This window comes from Lampetra fluviatilis, chromosome 45 (genome assembly GCF_964198595.1).
Source record: "Lampetra fluviatilis chromosome 45, kcLamFluv1.1, whole genome shotgun sequence".
In the NCBI taxonomy this organism is placed as follows: domain Eukaryota; kingdom Metazoa; phylum Chordata; class Hyperoartia; order Petromyzontiformes; family Petromyzontidae; genus Lampetra; species Lampetra fluviatilis.
Genome location: NC_136319.1, coordinates 2632972 through 2651136, shown reverse-complemented (window position 1 = coordinate 2651136; position 18165 = coordinate 2632972). Strand labels below are relative to the sequence as shown.

At 50.1% G+C, this 18165-nt stretch overlaps 1 long non-coding RNA gene across 1 annotated transcript in view; it reads left to right on the top strand.

Annotated features, from left to right (window-relative positions):
• LOC144947519 (uncharacterized) overlaps positions 1–18165 on the top strand; it is a 543474-nt gene that overhangs the window by 105650 nt on the left and 419659 nt on the right. The window lies entirely within an intron of this gene.

Here is an 18165-nt window from a genome sequence, read left to right as displayed (position 1 = left end):
ATAACCTTAACAGACTGTTGGGGCAAGTCCTGTTAGCGAGCACCTATGAAGGCTGGCACGGCACACTATGGGGTGGGTGGCCAGCGCCCCGCCCGGCCGCTTTTGTCTCTCTAGTGACATTTGAGGCTGAGTTGACCTACGGGAGGCCCAGGAACAGTTTAGATAATCGTCACTGGTGTTGTCCGTGAACGGGGAATCAAACTCGGGTCTCCAGGTTCGTAGCGCAGCGCGCTAACCACCACAATTACACACCAACTGACTCGCCCCCGCACTCACCCACTCATCCACTCATACACCTGTAGTGTAGTAACTCGGCGGGAGACGACTTCACGGGTAACACACTCTTTATTTTATCAAACTCGTTCACAGGTGACTAACACCTACTTTGTATCTCGGGTGACAAACACCCACTTAGTATCTCGGGTGACAAACACCCACTTAGTATCTCGGGTGACAAACACCCACTTAGCTACTTGGCGACTAACGCCCACTGAGCTACTCGGATGACCAACATCCACTTAGTATCTCGGGTGACAACCACCCACTTAGCTACTCGGCGACTAACGCCACTGAGCTACTCGGATGACCAACATCCACTTAGCTACTCGGCGACTAACGCCACTGAGCTACTCGGGACACTCCCTGCCCGGGGTATCCGTCTCGACTGTGGGTCCCCAGCCCGACCCACGGGGGCGTCGGACCCCGGGTCCCACAGCCTCGCCTCCGAGCCACACAGGGCCCCGGTCCCCACAAGGACGGCGGGACTAGGGGTCTCGGGGCACTAGGTCTTCAGCTCCGTCTTCGGGTCTTCAACTGGGTAACTCTCCCCGAGTGCTCTCGCGCGTCCCCCTTTATACCCCACCTGCGGACGTCGCTGCGAGCACCCACTTATTCGACCAATCGCTGGGCGCTGGCTACGATCCTCTTTTCCCACATCTCATCGTGCCTCACCACCCACGCCGCGCCGCCCCGTCATCTGTCACTCCCGGCGCGCGCGTCCACACCACGCCCACAACGCGTGCCCAACCCCGCACCCCGCGCCGCCCCGTGATCCATCACTGTCACAGTCGGCGCACGTCAATACCACCACTACATCACCCCCTACCACATAGCTCGCAGCCGACCCGGCTGCTATAAAAATATACAAACCGCCCTGTGTGCCCCGTAACACAACACAACAACAAGAACAACAACTAACGTAACAACACAACACGACGCGAACACTACCATCCGCAACCATCAACCAATGCCACCGCGACAATAGAACAATATATACAAACCGGCGAGTGACAATAGCAATGTGTATGCAGAAAGGAAAATAAATGGACAAAATTTTTTTTTTTTTTTTTTTTCGACTCGTGCGGTGTCCCCTTCTTTCCGAGCGTCCCTACAACGGGACAATACCCCGGCAGAGGGGAACACCGGGCGAGCTCGGTGTAGAGAAAAAAACGTCTTCATGAAAATTGTTGAGCCCTAGCCCGAGTCCGCCTTGCCGGTCCGTCGTACGGCACCAGACGCGGTTGAACGTCCGGTGGTGCCGGCGGTTCAGGAAGACATCGGCCAGGCATCGAGGACCCGTGCGTGCCCCGGGGTTCAGGCTCCCGACGGTCAGCAGCCGTCAAGCCCGAGGCACCTGGGGGTGGGTCAGGTGGAGACACGTGAGGATCAGCCTGCGACACCTCCCTCCCCGAGTCGACGGTCACATCACACGCCCGGTCGTCACGGCACAGAACGGGGTCACACGGTGCCGCATAGGGCTTCAGTCGGGAGGGGTGCACATACCAACGGCGTTTCCCCCATTTAATCTGTATACTCTGGGGTCGTGCAACCCGCACAATTTCCACCGGTCCCCTCCAAGGTCTCAACAACTTGGGGGACGTAGCCAACGGTGCATGTGGACAATGCAGCCAGGCCTTATCGCCCGGTTTCCAATCATGCGTATGCACCCTCCGCTCATGCAATCTCTCGTTCGCAATTTGCCGCGACCGCGAATTCAACCTCGCCGCCTCCCGCGCTTCAGTCAATTTGGCGATATTAAATTTGATGTGGTCTGCCAATTTAGATTTTGCACGTGGCTGGGAAATCCCCAGTTGGACGTCCATGGCCGGATCGGCCTCCCGCCCATACATAAGAAAAAATGGGGAAAACCCCGTCGCCGCATGAGGGGCCATTCGATAGGCCGCGAGTACCCCCGGCACCTGTAAGTCCCAATCAACCTGATCGTCGCAGACCTGCTGGCACAACATAGACGTAATCGTCCTGTTCAGACGCTCAACCATCCCGTCAGTCTGCGGGTGGTAGGGGGAAGTACGCACTTTCTTTGTACCCAACAGGTCGCACACCTCGCGCAACAAAACGCTCGAAAAATTCTTTCCTTGATCCGTCAGCAAGCGTTCGGGGGCGCCCTTGTCCAAAACATAACCCTGGACAAAGGCGTCCGCCACCGCCGCAGCCGACTGGTTGGCGAGCGGCCATGCCATAGGCCATCGGGTGAAGTATTCCACGCCAACCAGCAGGAACCTATTTCCCCTTGGTGTAGCCGGAAAGGGCCCCAAGATGTCCAACGCTACCAATTCGTTTATACGCGAAACCTGAATGGATTGCAGCGGTGGATTAGCTGCCAATGGTGGCGGTTTCCTTTTGGCGCACCCTACGCATCCCTTAAGAATATTCGCCACGTCGTTACCCATCCCCGGCCAATAATAGTCTCGCTGGATTAGGGCGAGCGTTTTGTGAAAACCCAGATGCATGAGCCGTTCATGAGCTGCCAGAACAACCCTACCCCGCATAGCAACAGGCACAACGAGCACGTGACGCCGGGACATGTTGTCCCACTTCATCAAAAGGCCCTGTCTGCACACCCAGGAACCGACCCGCGCCTCCCCTAGCTCGGGAGCGCCAACTTTCCGACGTAGCGTAAGTAGGGAGCTGTCGGACATCTGGAGACGGCCCCACTCAACGAGGGGCAACGACAACAGCGAATCCCTCCCCGTGGGGGCGTCCTCTCCCGGGGTGTCAGAGGCGGCGAGCGCAACTCCCGGGGTGCCGGCGACCGGGGGTTTGCACCGCGCCGATCCCAACAAACATGTGCAGTCCGTGCACGGAGGCAACCGCGACAAGGCGTCCGCATTTGAGTGTCGCAATCCCTTGCGGTAAATTGTCGTGAATTGGTAGTCCTGAAGGACTTCCAACCATCGGGACAATTGGCCCGATGGCTGTGCCACGCGCATAGCGTATTGTAGAGCCGCATGGTCCGTACGGACCGTAAAATGACGGCCGTAAAGATACGGCCTGAATTGCTGTGCAAAAAACACAATCGCTAACAATTCACGACGAGTTACGCAATAGCGTTGTTCGGCGGGGGAAAGAACTCTACTACCGTAGGCGACCACCCGTTCAACCCCCCCGACCACCTGTGAGAGCACCCCCCCGATACCCGTGTTGCTGGCGTCTGTGTCAAGCAAAAACGGTTGTGTGAAATCGGGGTAACACAAGGGGGGAGCCTGCACCAAGGCGTCACGAAGGGAGCAGAACGCAGCCTCCTCTTCCGCCCCCCAGTGAAACCTCACACCCTTAGCCGTCAAAGCGTGCAGGGGCCTGGCTATGGTGGCAAATTGCTTGACAAAACGACGGTAATAGGAGGCGAAACCAATGAAACTGCGAACCTCCGTGACCGAGGTTGGCGTTGGCCATGAGCTGACGCAATGCGTCTTAGCAGGGTCCGTCGAGATCCCTGAACGACTCACGATATGGCCCAAATACCTGACCGATTCCCGAAGCAGAAAACATTTAGCCGGTTTAAATTTAAGCTTAGCGGAACGCATCCTGAGGAACACCGCTCTCAGTCGCTGGAGGTGCTCCTCGAAAGTCCGACTAAAGACGATGATATCGTCGAGATAAATCAAACAGGTATCTCATTGGAGGCCCGACAAAACCAATTCCATGAGTCTCTGGAACGTGGCGGGAGCGGAATGTAAGCCCATGGGCAAACGGTTGAATTCAAATAGGCCACCAGGTGTCCGGAAAGCAGTTTTAGGTTTAGACTCGTTATCGAGTGGCAATTGCCAAAATCCAGAAAGCAGATCGAGTGTGGAAAAAAACTGTGCTCCCGCCAAGGCATCCAGCGACTCATCCATCCTGGGGAGCGGATACGCATCCGCCATCGAGATTTTGTTTAAGCGGCGGAAATCGACACAAAACCGCAAGGACCCGTCCTGTTTCTTTACTAGAACAATAGGAGCACCCCACGGACTAGAAGAGGGCGAAATGATATCGGCCGCCAACATATCATTAACCGCCGATTGCACATGTTCCTTCTCGGCTGGGCTGAGCCGGAAGGGATTCTGACGAATAGGGGCCGCGTCCCCTGTAGCTATGTGGTGGCGCAACAGGTCAGTGCAGCCGATTTCGTACTTATGTTTGCTGAACACATCAGCAAACTCGAGTAGCAAACCCCTCAATGCTCCCAATTGCACCTCGGACAAGTTAGCAGAACCGGCACACAACGAGTCCAACCACTCAGTCCCCTCATCACTTGGAGGATGCGACTTGACAGTGAAATCTGCTTGAGCCACGAGCCGTTCCTCAACGGGTAGCGGCGCGGCGTGAGCCAGCACCGTTCCCTGCGCAATTACGGCCGGCCGCGACCCCGTATTCAGGACCATTACGAACGGCTCACTGTCCCCTCTCACCATGGTTTGAGCAACCGCTAAGTCGAGGCCCCTTCTGGCCCTGTTAGACGGCCCCAACAGCACCCCCTGTGCCTCCGCACCCACCTCGAGTGGCTTCCTGAACCGAAGGGGTACTAACATTTGCGATCCCGGGGGCACCCGTACAGTGTGAGTTGCCAGCGCCTGCACCGTCGCACAAACCGTGCGCATTTTTGTAGGGCCCGTCAAGAACGCAACCCGCCGACCTGACGGAAGCTCTATGCAGGCCTGATCTATAAGAATTTTGATGGGCATTTTGGACAAAAAGTCCGTACCTAGCAAACAGGGAACGGCCAGCGATGATGATACAAAAATAGGGCCCGCCAATTTGATGTCACCAATGCAAATAGTCGCCCGAATCTGGCCGATGATCCCCAGGGATCCCCCATTCGCCGCATAAAATGGCACGTCTACTGGCAGAAGGGGTCTACTTTGGACGGGAAGAATGTTATAAATAAGGTCCGAGATGATGGTGGCCGACGCACCCGTGTCAACAAGCACCCGGACCTCAACCCCGTCAATGAACCCCGTTACCACGGACGACCCGGCCGACGCAGCCACGATCCTGTGGGCCAATTCGGACCACTCGACTGCTTGCGGGCCGCGTACGGACCCCCCTCGCCGAAATGAACCCCCGGCACCCAGCCGCGAACCCCCCACCGCCAAGCGGCGACCCGAATGTGCCGTGTTTGTGGACCGAACGTGTGAGGTGCCGCGACTTGCCGGGTTTTGTTGGGATGACTTGTGGCCCTGGTCGTCGTCCCGACGTGGTCCTGTGGCGCGCTGACGCGGGGCCCGGCACCCGGCTGCGACGTGACCCCGAAGGCCGCAGTTGTAGCAGACGACGGACGTCGTAGGTTTCGGTTGCTCCAGCTTGCGGGGTGAACGTGTGGGCGAACGACCTCCCGTTATCCACTCCCCCGGACGCGATGCAGCGAAGGCCTGCTCCTGATCCGCAGCTGGCTGAGGTTCGGCGATCGTGGCGGCCAGTGCCGCGTTGCCCGCCCATTTGCAGACGACCCCCGGCTTGCGTTTGAGGACCTCGTACGCGTGAATGCTCATGGCGATCGCCAGGGAGCAGATATCCATCTCGTCCGCCACATTGATGGGGACCCCCAACTCGTGGGCCAACGCCAGCAGCTGCTCCGTCACCATGGCGTCCTTCCCCTCCTTATCCATGCGGGGAAAAGCTGCGTCCGCCAAGGCGAGTAGTGCCGTGCGATAGGCGAGCGTCGTTTCTCCAGCCACCTTCCGCCGATCGTAGAACTGGTGGCGACACGTGGAGGGCGGCCCGAACACCTTCGCCATCAGGTGTAGTGCGGCCTGGAGCGTAGAGCGGGACGACCTTGCAGCAGATGTGAAGGCTGCAAGCGCGTCGTCGTCAAGCATCGCTGGCAACGCACGCAGGGCAGTGGTGTCGGACCACCCCGACATCTCCTGATGAGCGAGGAACCTTCGTTGGAAGGCTCCCCAGTCGCCCCCATCCGCCTTGAACGCCGACAGCGCGGGCAATCTTTGCTGGAGGACCCGATCGTCGTCGACGTCGGAGAGATTTTCCCGCGCTCCGCTGTAGTTGTGTAAAATGTCGGCTCGGTTGTCAGGCGCAAAATGGAGAGCTCCGGCGCGCGCTGATGACGTGGGCTGCGCTGAGCGGAGGTGTCCGGCCACGTGGCGTCCGTCTTTCCCGCCAATCGGTGGCGGCCCCCCAAAAACGGCGGCAACTTCCAGACTTTTGGCGCGAAGCGCCTTTTGGCGGGATTCCTCCAACGTCGCTTCCTCCACCAACCCCGCAGCCGTTTTTCCGCTCGCCGGAACGGAGATGTCGGCCAAGACAGCGGCGGCGGCGAGTAGCAACTCCGCCAACCGGGAGTGCGCATCTTGGAGGCTGGTGTCGGAGGCAAGCGGAGCGTCGGCCATCACCGCGAAGTGCTGCATCGGCGGCAACTCCTCGTCCTCTCCTCCCGAGGTTGGTGTCCCCGGTACGCCGTCGTCGTCCCGACCTCGCTCGTGGGTACGGGTAGTCTTCCTCGTGTCCATACTTTTTGAAGACAGGTTTACTTCTGACGCCAGTTGTAGTGTAGTAACTCGGCGGGAGACGACTTCACGGGTAACACACTCTTTATTTTATCAAACTCGTTCACAGGTGACTAACACCTACTTTGTATCTCGGGTGACAAACACCCACTTAGTATCTCGGGTGACAAACACCCACTTAGTATCTCGGGTGACAAACACCCACTTAGCTACTTGGCGACTAACGCCCACTGAGCTACTCGGATGACCAACATCCACTTAGTATCTCGGGTGACAACCACCCACTTAGCTACTCGGCGACTAACGCCACTGAGCTACTCGGATGACCAACATCCACTTAGCTACTCGGCGACTAACGCCACTGAGCTACTCGGGACACTCCCTGCCCGGGGTATCCGTCTCGACTGTGGGTCCCCAGCCCGACCCACGGGGGCGTCGGACCCCGGGTCCCACAGCCTCGCCTCCGAGCCACACAGGGCCCTGGTCCCCACAAGGACGCGGGACTAGGGGTCTCGGGGCACTAGGTCTTCAGCTCCGTCTTCGGGTCTTCAACTGGGTAACTCTCCCCGAGTGCTCTCGCGCGTCCCCCTTTATACCCCACCTGCGGACGTCGCTGCGAGCACCCACTTATTCGACCAATCGCTGGGCGCTGGCTACGATCCTCTTTTCCCACATCTCATCGTGCCTCACCACCCACGCCGCGCCGCCCCGTCATCTGTCACTCCCGGCGCGCGCGTCCACACCACGCCCACAACGCGTGCCCAACCCCGCACCCCGCGCCGCCCCGTGATCCATCACTGTCACAGTCGGCGCACGTCAATACCACCACTACACACCCACTCACTCATCCACCCTCCCACTCATCTACACACTTGAGAATCAGAAGAAACAGAAGTTTACTTTCCTGACGAGAGCCCATTGAGCTACGACCCCGCATGGCAGATGTAGCCAAGTTTTGTCGTTGGTGGCTTGGCCCTCCCCAACTCTCTGTCCACTTCGAGTGACCCAGGCAACCAAAATAACAAGAAGAGCCATTTTTTTCGAATTCGGTAAAAAAAAACTCAACATTTCAAGAGCTACCACAATGAATGTAAATATGAGACGTGTATATTTTTTCACATGGTACGTAGCGAACCGTGATAATCGGAGATTTATAAAAAGACAAACTTAACACAACTAAGAAGCATGTCTACACAAATAAATGTCAATTTAGATGATTTAAAGTGCAAAGCTCTGGTGCCTTCTAGATTTGAAGTTTTCGTGACTGCAAGGATTCATACTCTTTGGTTTTTTTCGGTAAAGTCACGTAGGTAAAAAATAAAAACATAAATTAAATCACGACGTTTCGGGCGCAACTCAAGCGTCATTCTTCAGGTGAGGACAACTTAGCGAAAGCACACCGCTTAAGTGTGTCTCAGAGGTGGCTGTGACGAGTAATTATATAGTCGCGGGGGGATGGGGCATGGTGAGTGTGGGGGTTGAGTGTGAGCTGGGAGGTCGCGTTGCGTACCCCGAGCAACGATTGGAGGTCAAACTGAGGCTTTGACTTTACCGAAAGAACCAAGAAGATGAATCCCTGCAGTCACGAAAGCTTTAAATCGAAATTTAAGCCACCTTTTGTTATGCTGCCGGGTAAATTAGTAACGCATAGAGTTCAAACTGAAATGTACAGGCTAAAAACAATGTGGGGTAATGTGGGGTAACAGACTGGGAGTATGGATATGTTTATAAAATTAAATCTAACCTAGCTGTCTAGCAGTAAACTGCACAGCAGCTAAAGTTTAACTTGCTTAATTACATCATTCCACTAATTGCTCAATTTGAATCCATCATCTCGGTTGAAGTTACGTCTATGTTTGTATATCTAGATGGCTTCATGGATGCACAAGCTAAGCTAAAGAAAACCAAAAAACAGCGTGTGGTAATGGTGATGGTAGTGTGTGAAGCTGGGGATAACAGGCTGGAAATATTGATATGTTATGACAATTAAATCTAAACTGGCTGTCTAGCAGTAAACTGCACGGCAGCTAACGTTTCACTTGGTTAATTACATCCATCCAATGATTGCTCAATCTGAATCCATCATCTCGGTTGAAGTTATGTCTATGTTTGTATATCTGGATGGCTTCATGGACAAATATTTGGTAGTAGCTTGGAGGTCTACAGAGCACCTTGGTATCGGAGAACATAATGTCATGAAAACCAGCAGTATTACAACAGTGGTCAGCTACAGCCGAATAATTCGTTCTGCCATGTTTCAAATCCGACTTGTGCTCGCGAATGCGATCAGAAATATGTCGTTTCGTTTACCCGATATAACAATCCCCACAAGTGCAGCTTAGTTTGTAGACACCAGGGTACTGTAAATCAGGAATGACATCATTTACGGATGGGATCAGATCACGGATCTTGTGTACTGTATTTAATCAGACCTGGATCTTGTGTTTGTTTAGAATTTTGGAAATATTTTTGGTCACGCCTGCTATGTATGGCAACGTAATGATATGGTGTGACTGAACCGGATCAGTCTTGCGTTCAGGTGACAGTGGGTGGGATGCGTTGGGCATGGCTTGTATGAGTGGCAGAACCGACGAGACCTGTATTTCTGTATGGGGGTGTTTTTGCAATCAGGTTGATGGGTTGCATTTTGAAGGCATTTTTTTCAATCTCAATGATGCTCATTCTTGTTTTTTTGCCGTGCGTCAATCGGCACCCTGGACACCCTCTCCTGCTAAAGATAGGTTTCATCACGAGGGACATTTCCCAGGTGAAATATTTGAATATTTTTACAATCCTCACTGCTTTGAAAATGGTGGTCGGTTAACTTGCATCGGGGCCAAAAACAAGTCGGCTCAGCTTGTGCCAAATCAAATTACATCCGTTAAGGAGCACAGAAATACGCGATGGGAGCAAATGTACTTCCAACGAAGAAAACTCGTCCACCACTGGCATCTCAATTTCATTGTTTTTCAACGGTTTAACTATTTATTTGATTTACGACGTATATATTTCTCACGCTATATATTAATTGCGTATGGTTGCACTTTATTTTGGCCATTCAGCGTTAGCCGCTGAGGTCGTGACGGGATTTTCATTTTATTCTTATTGTTTTATGCCCTCGCTACTGTCTCCGTCCTGCTGTAACGTGCACCGATGCCTACTTTAGTGAAGGCGATATTGGCACGTAGAGTGAAGATCGATTGACTCACCTGTTGGGACAGTGAGGTGGCCTTGCGGCAGTGCTTGCCACTTAATTTCAGAGGTTCCACGACTGCGGGTGCTGTCACCGTCACTGCTCTGTCTACTGCACAGTCGACGTGCACCATCCTCGGACATCATTCACAAGGGTAGGCCCGTTGTACACGAGTGTCACTTTTACAAATTCCAAAAATGACACCGCTAATTTTTACTATTTTGTATTTACCAGGTAAAGTCTACAGACAAATTCCATCTCAGATGCTACGATGCCATTCAAACAAGTTGGTGCATTGGAGGAATTACACAGAAATGGAATTACAGGACATTATGAGATATCTACATCTATACCAACTTTGTTTGATGTGTTTTAGAAGGTAAGGCTCACTGAATTTTGCAGCTCTTTTTCAGAAACAACCTAGCTATCACATATGATAGCTCAACGAAGTGGCTTATCATAATGTAGAAATTTACAGCAGCCATATTCTCTGAGCATTTGTTGATTCTAAATATGAAGCGAAAGACCAGGGAAATCCAAAGAGAAATCCACATGACCAGGGGGAGAGAGAGAGAGAACATGCAAACACCAAATATACAGGAGTCGGGGTCGGACCCGCGACCTCGTGCATACAAGGCAAGGGAGTGAACGTCTCACGACCACGGCGAGATGTTATCTCAATTGTGATTGCACACAGCAGCTACAATCATCGCCTGCTACTGGCAGACTCCTGCACCAGTTTAAGCTTGCAGATGAGACTCATTCTGGTCTCTCCACTACTTTACATGTTAAACTTTGAATACCTATTCACGTACCCACCTATTGATGATCAGAAATAATTCAAGGGGGTTAACGAGGCAGAGTTGATGAGGAGGGTTCCAACGATATTTTTTGCAGGGGACATGTGAAGTTGCCTGAATAATTCCAGATATTGTGGGTATAGAGGCTACGAGAGTAGCCACTAACCTCGACTCACATAGACACCCAAACGTGCACAGACCCATAGAACAAAACGAGTCTCCAAGACCAACTCAGTGGAACCCATGGACTTGTAGAGACCCATTGACGAACACTGCAGTGGAACAGCAGCGCATGCTGGGAGCAAGGAGTTGTTGGAGTGGAATGAGCAGGCAGGAGGCAAGGGTTGGTGGATCACAAACTCAAAACTTAATTACCGGTTGGCATTAAGATTCGACCTGTGGGCATTGAGATGGCGACCTGCTGGCTTTGCTCGCTGTGTGGCTCATGGAGACGTTGGACCAGGACCTCTTTCTTATAGCGACGGTGAATAAGGAAATAAAATACTTTGAATATTTTCATTGTCGTTATTGACATCATGAGACACTGTCTGGAATGTGAACCTGCATCTTATGTGCACAAACACAATGCACACGGCTACTGCACACACCTGTTGGGATTTAACTTTAATGAACATAACATATCAAAGGAATCTATTCTTTTAAAAAAAACCGCATGAAAGGAAAAAAACACTTCGAGAAATTAGTTGTTATTGTTCATATTAAAATAAATAACAGAGGCTCAGCTGCGAAATCTCATTCGTGAGATGAGTATCGAGAGATAAACACATCCTTCCACAGCGCAGTGCACAAGTCGGTGTCTATGGTAAGACAGAGCAATGGAATGGGAACCAGAATGGGGAGATGTTATCTCCCTCACCTGGTGTACAGGAGGATCTGGGTTTTATCTGATTCTGGCTGTATATTTGGAGTTTGTGTCTCTCTTTCTTTCCACGTGGTCGCATGGAATTTTCTCTGGGTCCTCCGGTTTTTCCCTTCACATTTATAATCAACATCACGTGTTTCGAGTACTTGGCTGCAATACATTTCCACCTGATAAGCCACTTCATTTCGCAATCATTTGTACCAGGTCGCTTCTGAAAAATAGCTATATAGCTCAGTGGGCTTTATCTGGTAGAATAAATAGTAGTCGGTGTAGTTGTAGATATGTAGTGACATCCTGTAATTCCATCTCCACGTAATTATCCAATGTAAAGAGTTGCTTACATGTCATTGTGGCATTTGAGATGAAATTTGTCATAGACTCCCGTGACCCATCCTGGAATCTTGAGGCTTTTGTTTGCAGTGTGAATCTATCACCAAATCTACCTGCCTCCAAAACTATTGTTTGCGATGTCACCGTCCTTCACCTTGACCGAGACTGGAGACTATTCACCATTCACAGCCACACCGACTGCTTATAACACGAAAAGCAATTTGTGTTCACCATTAAGTGGCACCAATATCACCACGACGCTTGGTGATACCATCATTCCGATTGATGACATCACCATATCAATTCCCCCCCCCACGCAGTTCAACCCATTTCTGCTTTTGTTGTCACATCATGAAATTAGTGGATCGAGTGTTGATCCCTTGGTAGAGCAGTGTTAGAGAACGGCCCACGAAAGTAGACATCAAAGAGCCACCTCTTAGAAACCTTCAAAGTGAAGACCTCTGGTCGTTGCACAAGAGCTAACTGGGGTTGGTTTATTACTTCGGAGAGATGGAATGTAGCCAAGTTAAGGGCTGAAATTCAACTTGATGGGTATTTTCTGTGCAATCATTGGTGACTGTACATAACTGTCTATATTCAGCTTTAGATTTACAACCTCTTGGTATATTAAGAGTATTAAACAGTATTACAAATCTAAAATGATAGAGATGGTAAACATAATTTAATAAATAATAATAATAATCTAGCTTAATAGCATGAATAAGTATACTCTTTGGTTTTTTCGGTAAAGTCACGTAAGTATCAAATAAAATACATTAAATCACGACGTTTCGGGCACAACACAGGTGCCCGTCATCAGGTGGAACAACCACATCAATAAACAATTACTGAAGTAGGCAAGAGGAGGCTGCTTGTAACAAGAGGCTATATAAGTAAGAGGGGGGAGGAGCCAGGGAGGAGAGATAGAGAGGGTGGGGGTGTGGGGCAGGGGGAGTGGAGAAGTGCAAGTTCCAACACCGAGTACAACACGATACCTGGGCTGGGAAGTGCAAACTCCAACCCGAGCACGAAATAAGTATAACCAGTAAAAACAAAGTTTTTCACTATAAATCCTTTATATGCGTGGCGGCTCGAGTCCTCTCGTCCTCTGGCTTGAGATGGCTGCCACCTATGGGTCAGATGATTGCATTGCACCATTAAGCAATTGGTAATTAAATATAATATTTTTGTCCTAAAAAGTGTAAAATTTTGGAAAAAATTTTTCACGAACATTAATTGTCACGCACAACGAGTCTGTGTGGAAAATGTCAGCTCGATTGAATCACGGGAAGTGGGTTAAAAAACGACCGAAAGATTTGCACGGTCCTCAGCAAGCAAGCGAACTTAATATAAAGGATTTAAAAATATATTCGCCTGTGGAGGACGCGGGGATCGATCCCGCGACCTTTGGCATGGGAAGCGAGGGCGCTACCAACTGCGCTACTCCACCAGGGCCTGTGGAGGTGTCACGCTCTGGGCTCCTACACTGTGACGTTCAGCCAAAGCCATGAATGAGTTATATTTGAATACATGTAAAAAAATATATTCTCCTGTGGAGGACGCGGGGATCAATCCCGCGACGTTGGGCATGGGAAGCGAGGGCGCTACCAACTGCGCTACTCCGCCACAGCCTGTGGAGGTGTCACGCTCTGGGCTCCTACACTGTGACGTTCAGCCAAAACCATGAATGAGTTCTATTTGAATAAATGTAAAATAATTTTTTGTTTGCCTACAAAGTGTAAAATTTTGGAAAATTTTTGTTCACGAACATTAATTGTCTCGCACGAGTTTGTGTGCAAAATGTCAGCTCGATTGGATCACGGGAAGTGGGTTAAAAACCGACCAAAAGATATGCACGGTCCTAAGCAAGCAAGCGAACTTAATATAAAGGATTTAAAAATGCCGCGGCTGGGGGGTAGTAGGCTGAAGAAACTGGAGATGCGGATATGAAGGCAAACTATAAAGCAGTTAAGGTTTTGCCTAGTTGATAACATCCTTCCAATGATTGCTCAATTTGTATCCATCTTCTCGGTTGAAGTTATGTCTATGTTTATATATCTGGATGGCTTCATGAACAAACCTTTTATAGTAGCCCGAAGGTTTGCAGAGCACCTTGGTTTCGGAAAAAATAATATCATGAGAGCCCACAGCGTTATAGCAATGGTCATCCACGGTGGAGATATTAGTCCTGCCGTGTTTCAGATCTGCATTGTGATCACTAACACGGTCCGATACATGCTATTTCGTTTTCCCAATGTAACAATCACCACAGGAGCAACTTAGTTTGTAGACTTCCGGATAATGCATGTCAGGAATGACATCCTTCACAGATGGGATTAGATCACGGATTTTGTGTACTGTACTGAATCAGACCTGGATCTTGTGTTTGTTTAAGATTTTGGCAATCTTTTTGGTAACGCCTGTTATGTATGGTAACGTGATGGTTTTGATCAGCATCTCAGGGGGTTGTTTCTCCATGGTTGGAGAAACCGCTTTGCGGATAATGCGGTCCGAATATGCATTCATCTTAAGGGCCTGGTGTATGTGTTCCAAGATTGCATGCACCCCGGGTTAAGAAGATCCACTGCTCTACCTAAACCACCTCAAGCCTCCCACCCCCCTTATTAAGCATCACAAGCCAATGTCATTTTGTCACGCACAACCATCCACTTCATGTTGCACAAGGATCCTGTACAGAGCTGTCCCGATTCAGCCTTTGATTTACCATCGCTGTTGGTTTATGACACGATGAAATGACATCACAAAAAAAAACATTTATACAAATCTAATATTATATATGTAGGACTCGTACTGATGCGACAACTTCTTTGTCTTTCTCGTTCCTTTTATTTCGAATATAGTTCACATCTCCGACAGCATCACTCAATGTTCCTCCATGCTCTTCAATACACAACTCTCCATAGACCTCACTTAATGTCCCTCCGTTCGCTCGCTCCTTCGCTCGCTCTCTCTCTACCAAGGTCCATTACTCCGCTGCGCTGTACTCGCTCTGTCCTTGCTACTCTGGCCGTACTCTCTATATCCACTGCTACCCTATACTGTATTCTCTTTGTCCACTGCTACCTTATACTATACACTCTTATCCACTGCTACATTATACTATACACTCTTATCCACTGCTACCTTATACTACACACTTATCCACTGCTACCTTATACTATACACTCTTATCCACTGCTATCCTGTACTATACACTCTTGTCCCAGGCACCAACTCCAACGCTGACTACAACTGCGACTCCAACACTAACAATGACTCCCGTACGCTCACTGCCTTTATCCCCGAACCAATCAGCCCCAATTAATTATGTCATCCCCCGCTTCGCTACTCGCCCCCAGGCCCCCAGCCTCACGTGATGCTGTTATCGTAGACACCCCGGCGCCAGTCATCAACCACTCACCCTCTCAACCAATCACCCGCCAGCGTCCTCAGTTACCCCTAACACCTGCAGCGTCCCTTAATTACCTCACCCCCTTAATTGGCACAACAACAACTGTATTGCGCGCCCCACTGTCCGTGTCCCCGGTTGCCCCCACTGTTCGCTGCATGTTCGTATCACAACCAAACGCGTGACGCGTGTTATCTCAAGTCCTACATATATATGTGAGTCAGACTCAGCTGCGAGGGCCCATTGATGAGCTGAGTGCTGAGTAACACCCTCATGTTATCCCAGCCTAGAGCAGGGGTTCTTAACCTATTTTGGCCACTGTTACCCCCCTTGTTGAATTTAGTTTCAACCAAGTACCACCCTTGCCTGACCCATCATGGGTCTGAGAAATAAATGCATTAAGAATAAACGTCAATATTTGAAACAATTTTCTATTTTGTGAGGTGTATCCTAACCGGCTTGTAACTGCAAGTGAATACAATCAACGGACGCTCTGCATGCGTGACGTCATTTGTTGTAGCTCGCGGGTTACTCTTGGAAACCACGTGGTTTACGATCAATCTAGACAATTAAAAGGGAAATTTGTGAATATGTGTGTCTGTTCAAAATGTTTAGCATACTTCCCGACATGCAACAAACTTGAAATTTGGCATGTCGGTAGCTTCCAGACTGTACACAATGCACTAAGTATAAAAATAGACTTTTGTAATTTGGGGGGGGGGCGCAATAATGAATATATTTTGCACGGTAAGTGAGCGGTGACGTCACATTTGTGATGTCACCCGCATGCGGCAGCGTTACACAGTGTGCCTGCTGACGTCACGCACCCCCCCCCCCTCCCTCCGCGTAGGCCCTGTATTCATCCAAGACAATAATCCAACTCCCGGGCGACGCCAGGTCGTAAAGCTAGTGAGTTTATACAACTATGTTGTGTCGCTCTAGGTTACCAAACGGATATAAATTGTTTCGTAGTTATTTTATATTGGCAGAATCCTACATTATTGTTCACCAATGTCTCTAACGTATGTGACATTTCACATATTTTATAAATCACCTTACGTCCCACCCCCTGGAACATTGACACTTACTTCCAGGGGTCTGCGAACCCCTCGGTTGAGAGCCACTGCTCTCAGCTGAGATTTGTTTCCACGCAGAGAAATATAATTTGAAGCTGAAGCGGTAGTAGCGGTTCTCAATTGGCGGTGCATGGCCAGACAACTTTGTGTGAAATAAAACAGACAAAATATATCACATTATTTATTTATTATTATTAATAACACCTATAAGTCCAACGGACTCCTGGGAGTGCATCATTTAAAAAGTTTTGATTCAGTACAAACACATTCCAGTTAGGTTTATGACATAACAGTGTCGCATCAGCATAGTCATGCTTTCTCGAATCAATGCTGGTGAACTTTCAGATGAAATAGACAACTGCCTATCTTTAAGATATGGGTCCTAGTTCGATACAAAATCATATATTTGTAAATTATATTTCATGTTAAATGATATAATTCTTAACTAATGTTAGTTTATTCTCATGTACTGCGTGTTATATACTGCGTCAAAATAGGATCCATATATATTTTAAATACTGTAAAAACAGAAATTGTCGTTTTGTTTGGAGTTGTAATAGTGTTTAGATGGTTAATGAGCAAAATGTGTTTACTCATGCAAGAAATACTGATGGATAACTGCATAGTTTATAAATATTGATTCAAGTATTCTTGACTACTGATGAAAAAATGTATGTCAAAGCCAATGCAGAATCTGCTCGTGTAATTATCAATGCTATTGACATGTGACTCTCCCAGAAGGTAATAGGCCTGATGAGTTTTGTAATAAACACAGTTGTTTTTGTTTGGAGGGACAGATATATGAAGGAAGTGGTTCTTAACCTTTACTGCAGCTTTGCACCGATTTGGTTATCAATCGTAAAAACATTGCATTATTAATAAATACATGGGGTTTAATGAAACAAAGCTTTTACGTTACTTACGTGTCCGTTATTAATTTGTATTTCAATGATTTACCTTCTAAAAAACCTGGCATGTCTCGCACCCCCAGAAAGGGTAGCTCGCATCTCCAGGGGATGCATGCACCTCAGGTATAAACAATAACTGTATTTAAGGGGTCGTAGTGACTGCTTATCTATAGTGTTACTTTTATTCTTCTATGTGTAGTGGTGGTGTTGACGTGCGCCGACTGTGACAGTGATGGATCACGGGGCGGCGCGGGGTGCGGGGTTGGGCACGCGTTGTGGGCGTGGTGTGGACGCGCGCGCCGGGAGTGACAGATGACGGGGCGGCGCGGCGTGGGTGCTGAGGCACGCTGAGATGTGGGAAAACAGGATCGTAGCCAGCGCCCAGTGATTGGTCGAATAGGATGGGTGCTCGCAGCGACGTCCGCAGGTGGGGTATAAAGGGGGACGCGCGAGAGCACTCGGGGAGAGTTACCCAGTTGAAGACCAGAAGACGGAGCTGAAGACCTAGTGCCCCGAGACCCCTAGTCCCGCCGTCCTTGTGGGGACCGGGGCCCTGTGTGGCTCGGAGGCGAGACTGTGGGACCCGGGGTCCGACGCCCACATGGGTCGGGCTGGGGACCCACAGTCAAGACGGACACCCCGGGCAGGGAGTGTCCCGAGTAGCTCAGTGGGCGTTAGTCGCCAGGGTAGCTAAGTGGGTGTTGGTCACCCGAGTAGCTCAGGGGCGTTAGTCGCCGAGTAGCTAAGTGGGTGTTGGTCACCCGAGTAGCTCAGTGGGCGTTAGTCGCCGAGTAGCTAAGTGGGTGTTGGTCACCCGAGTAGC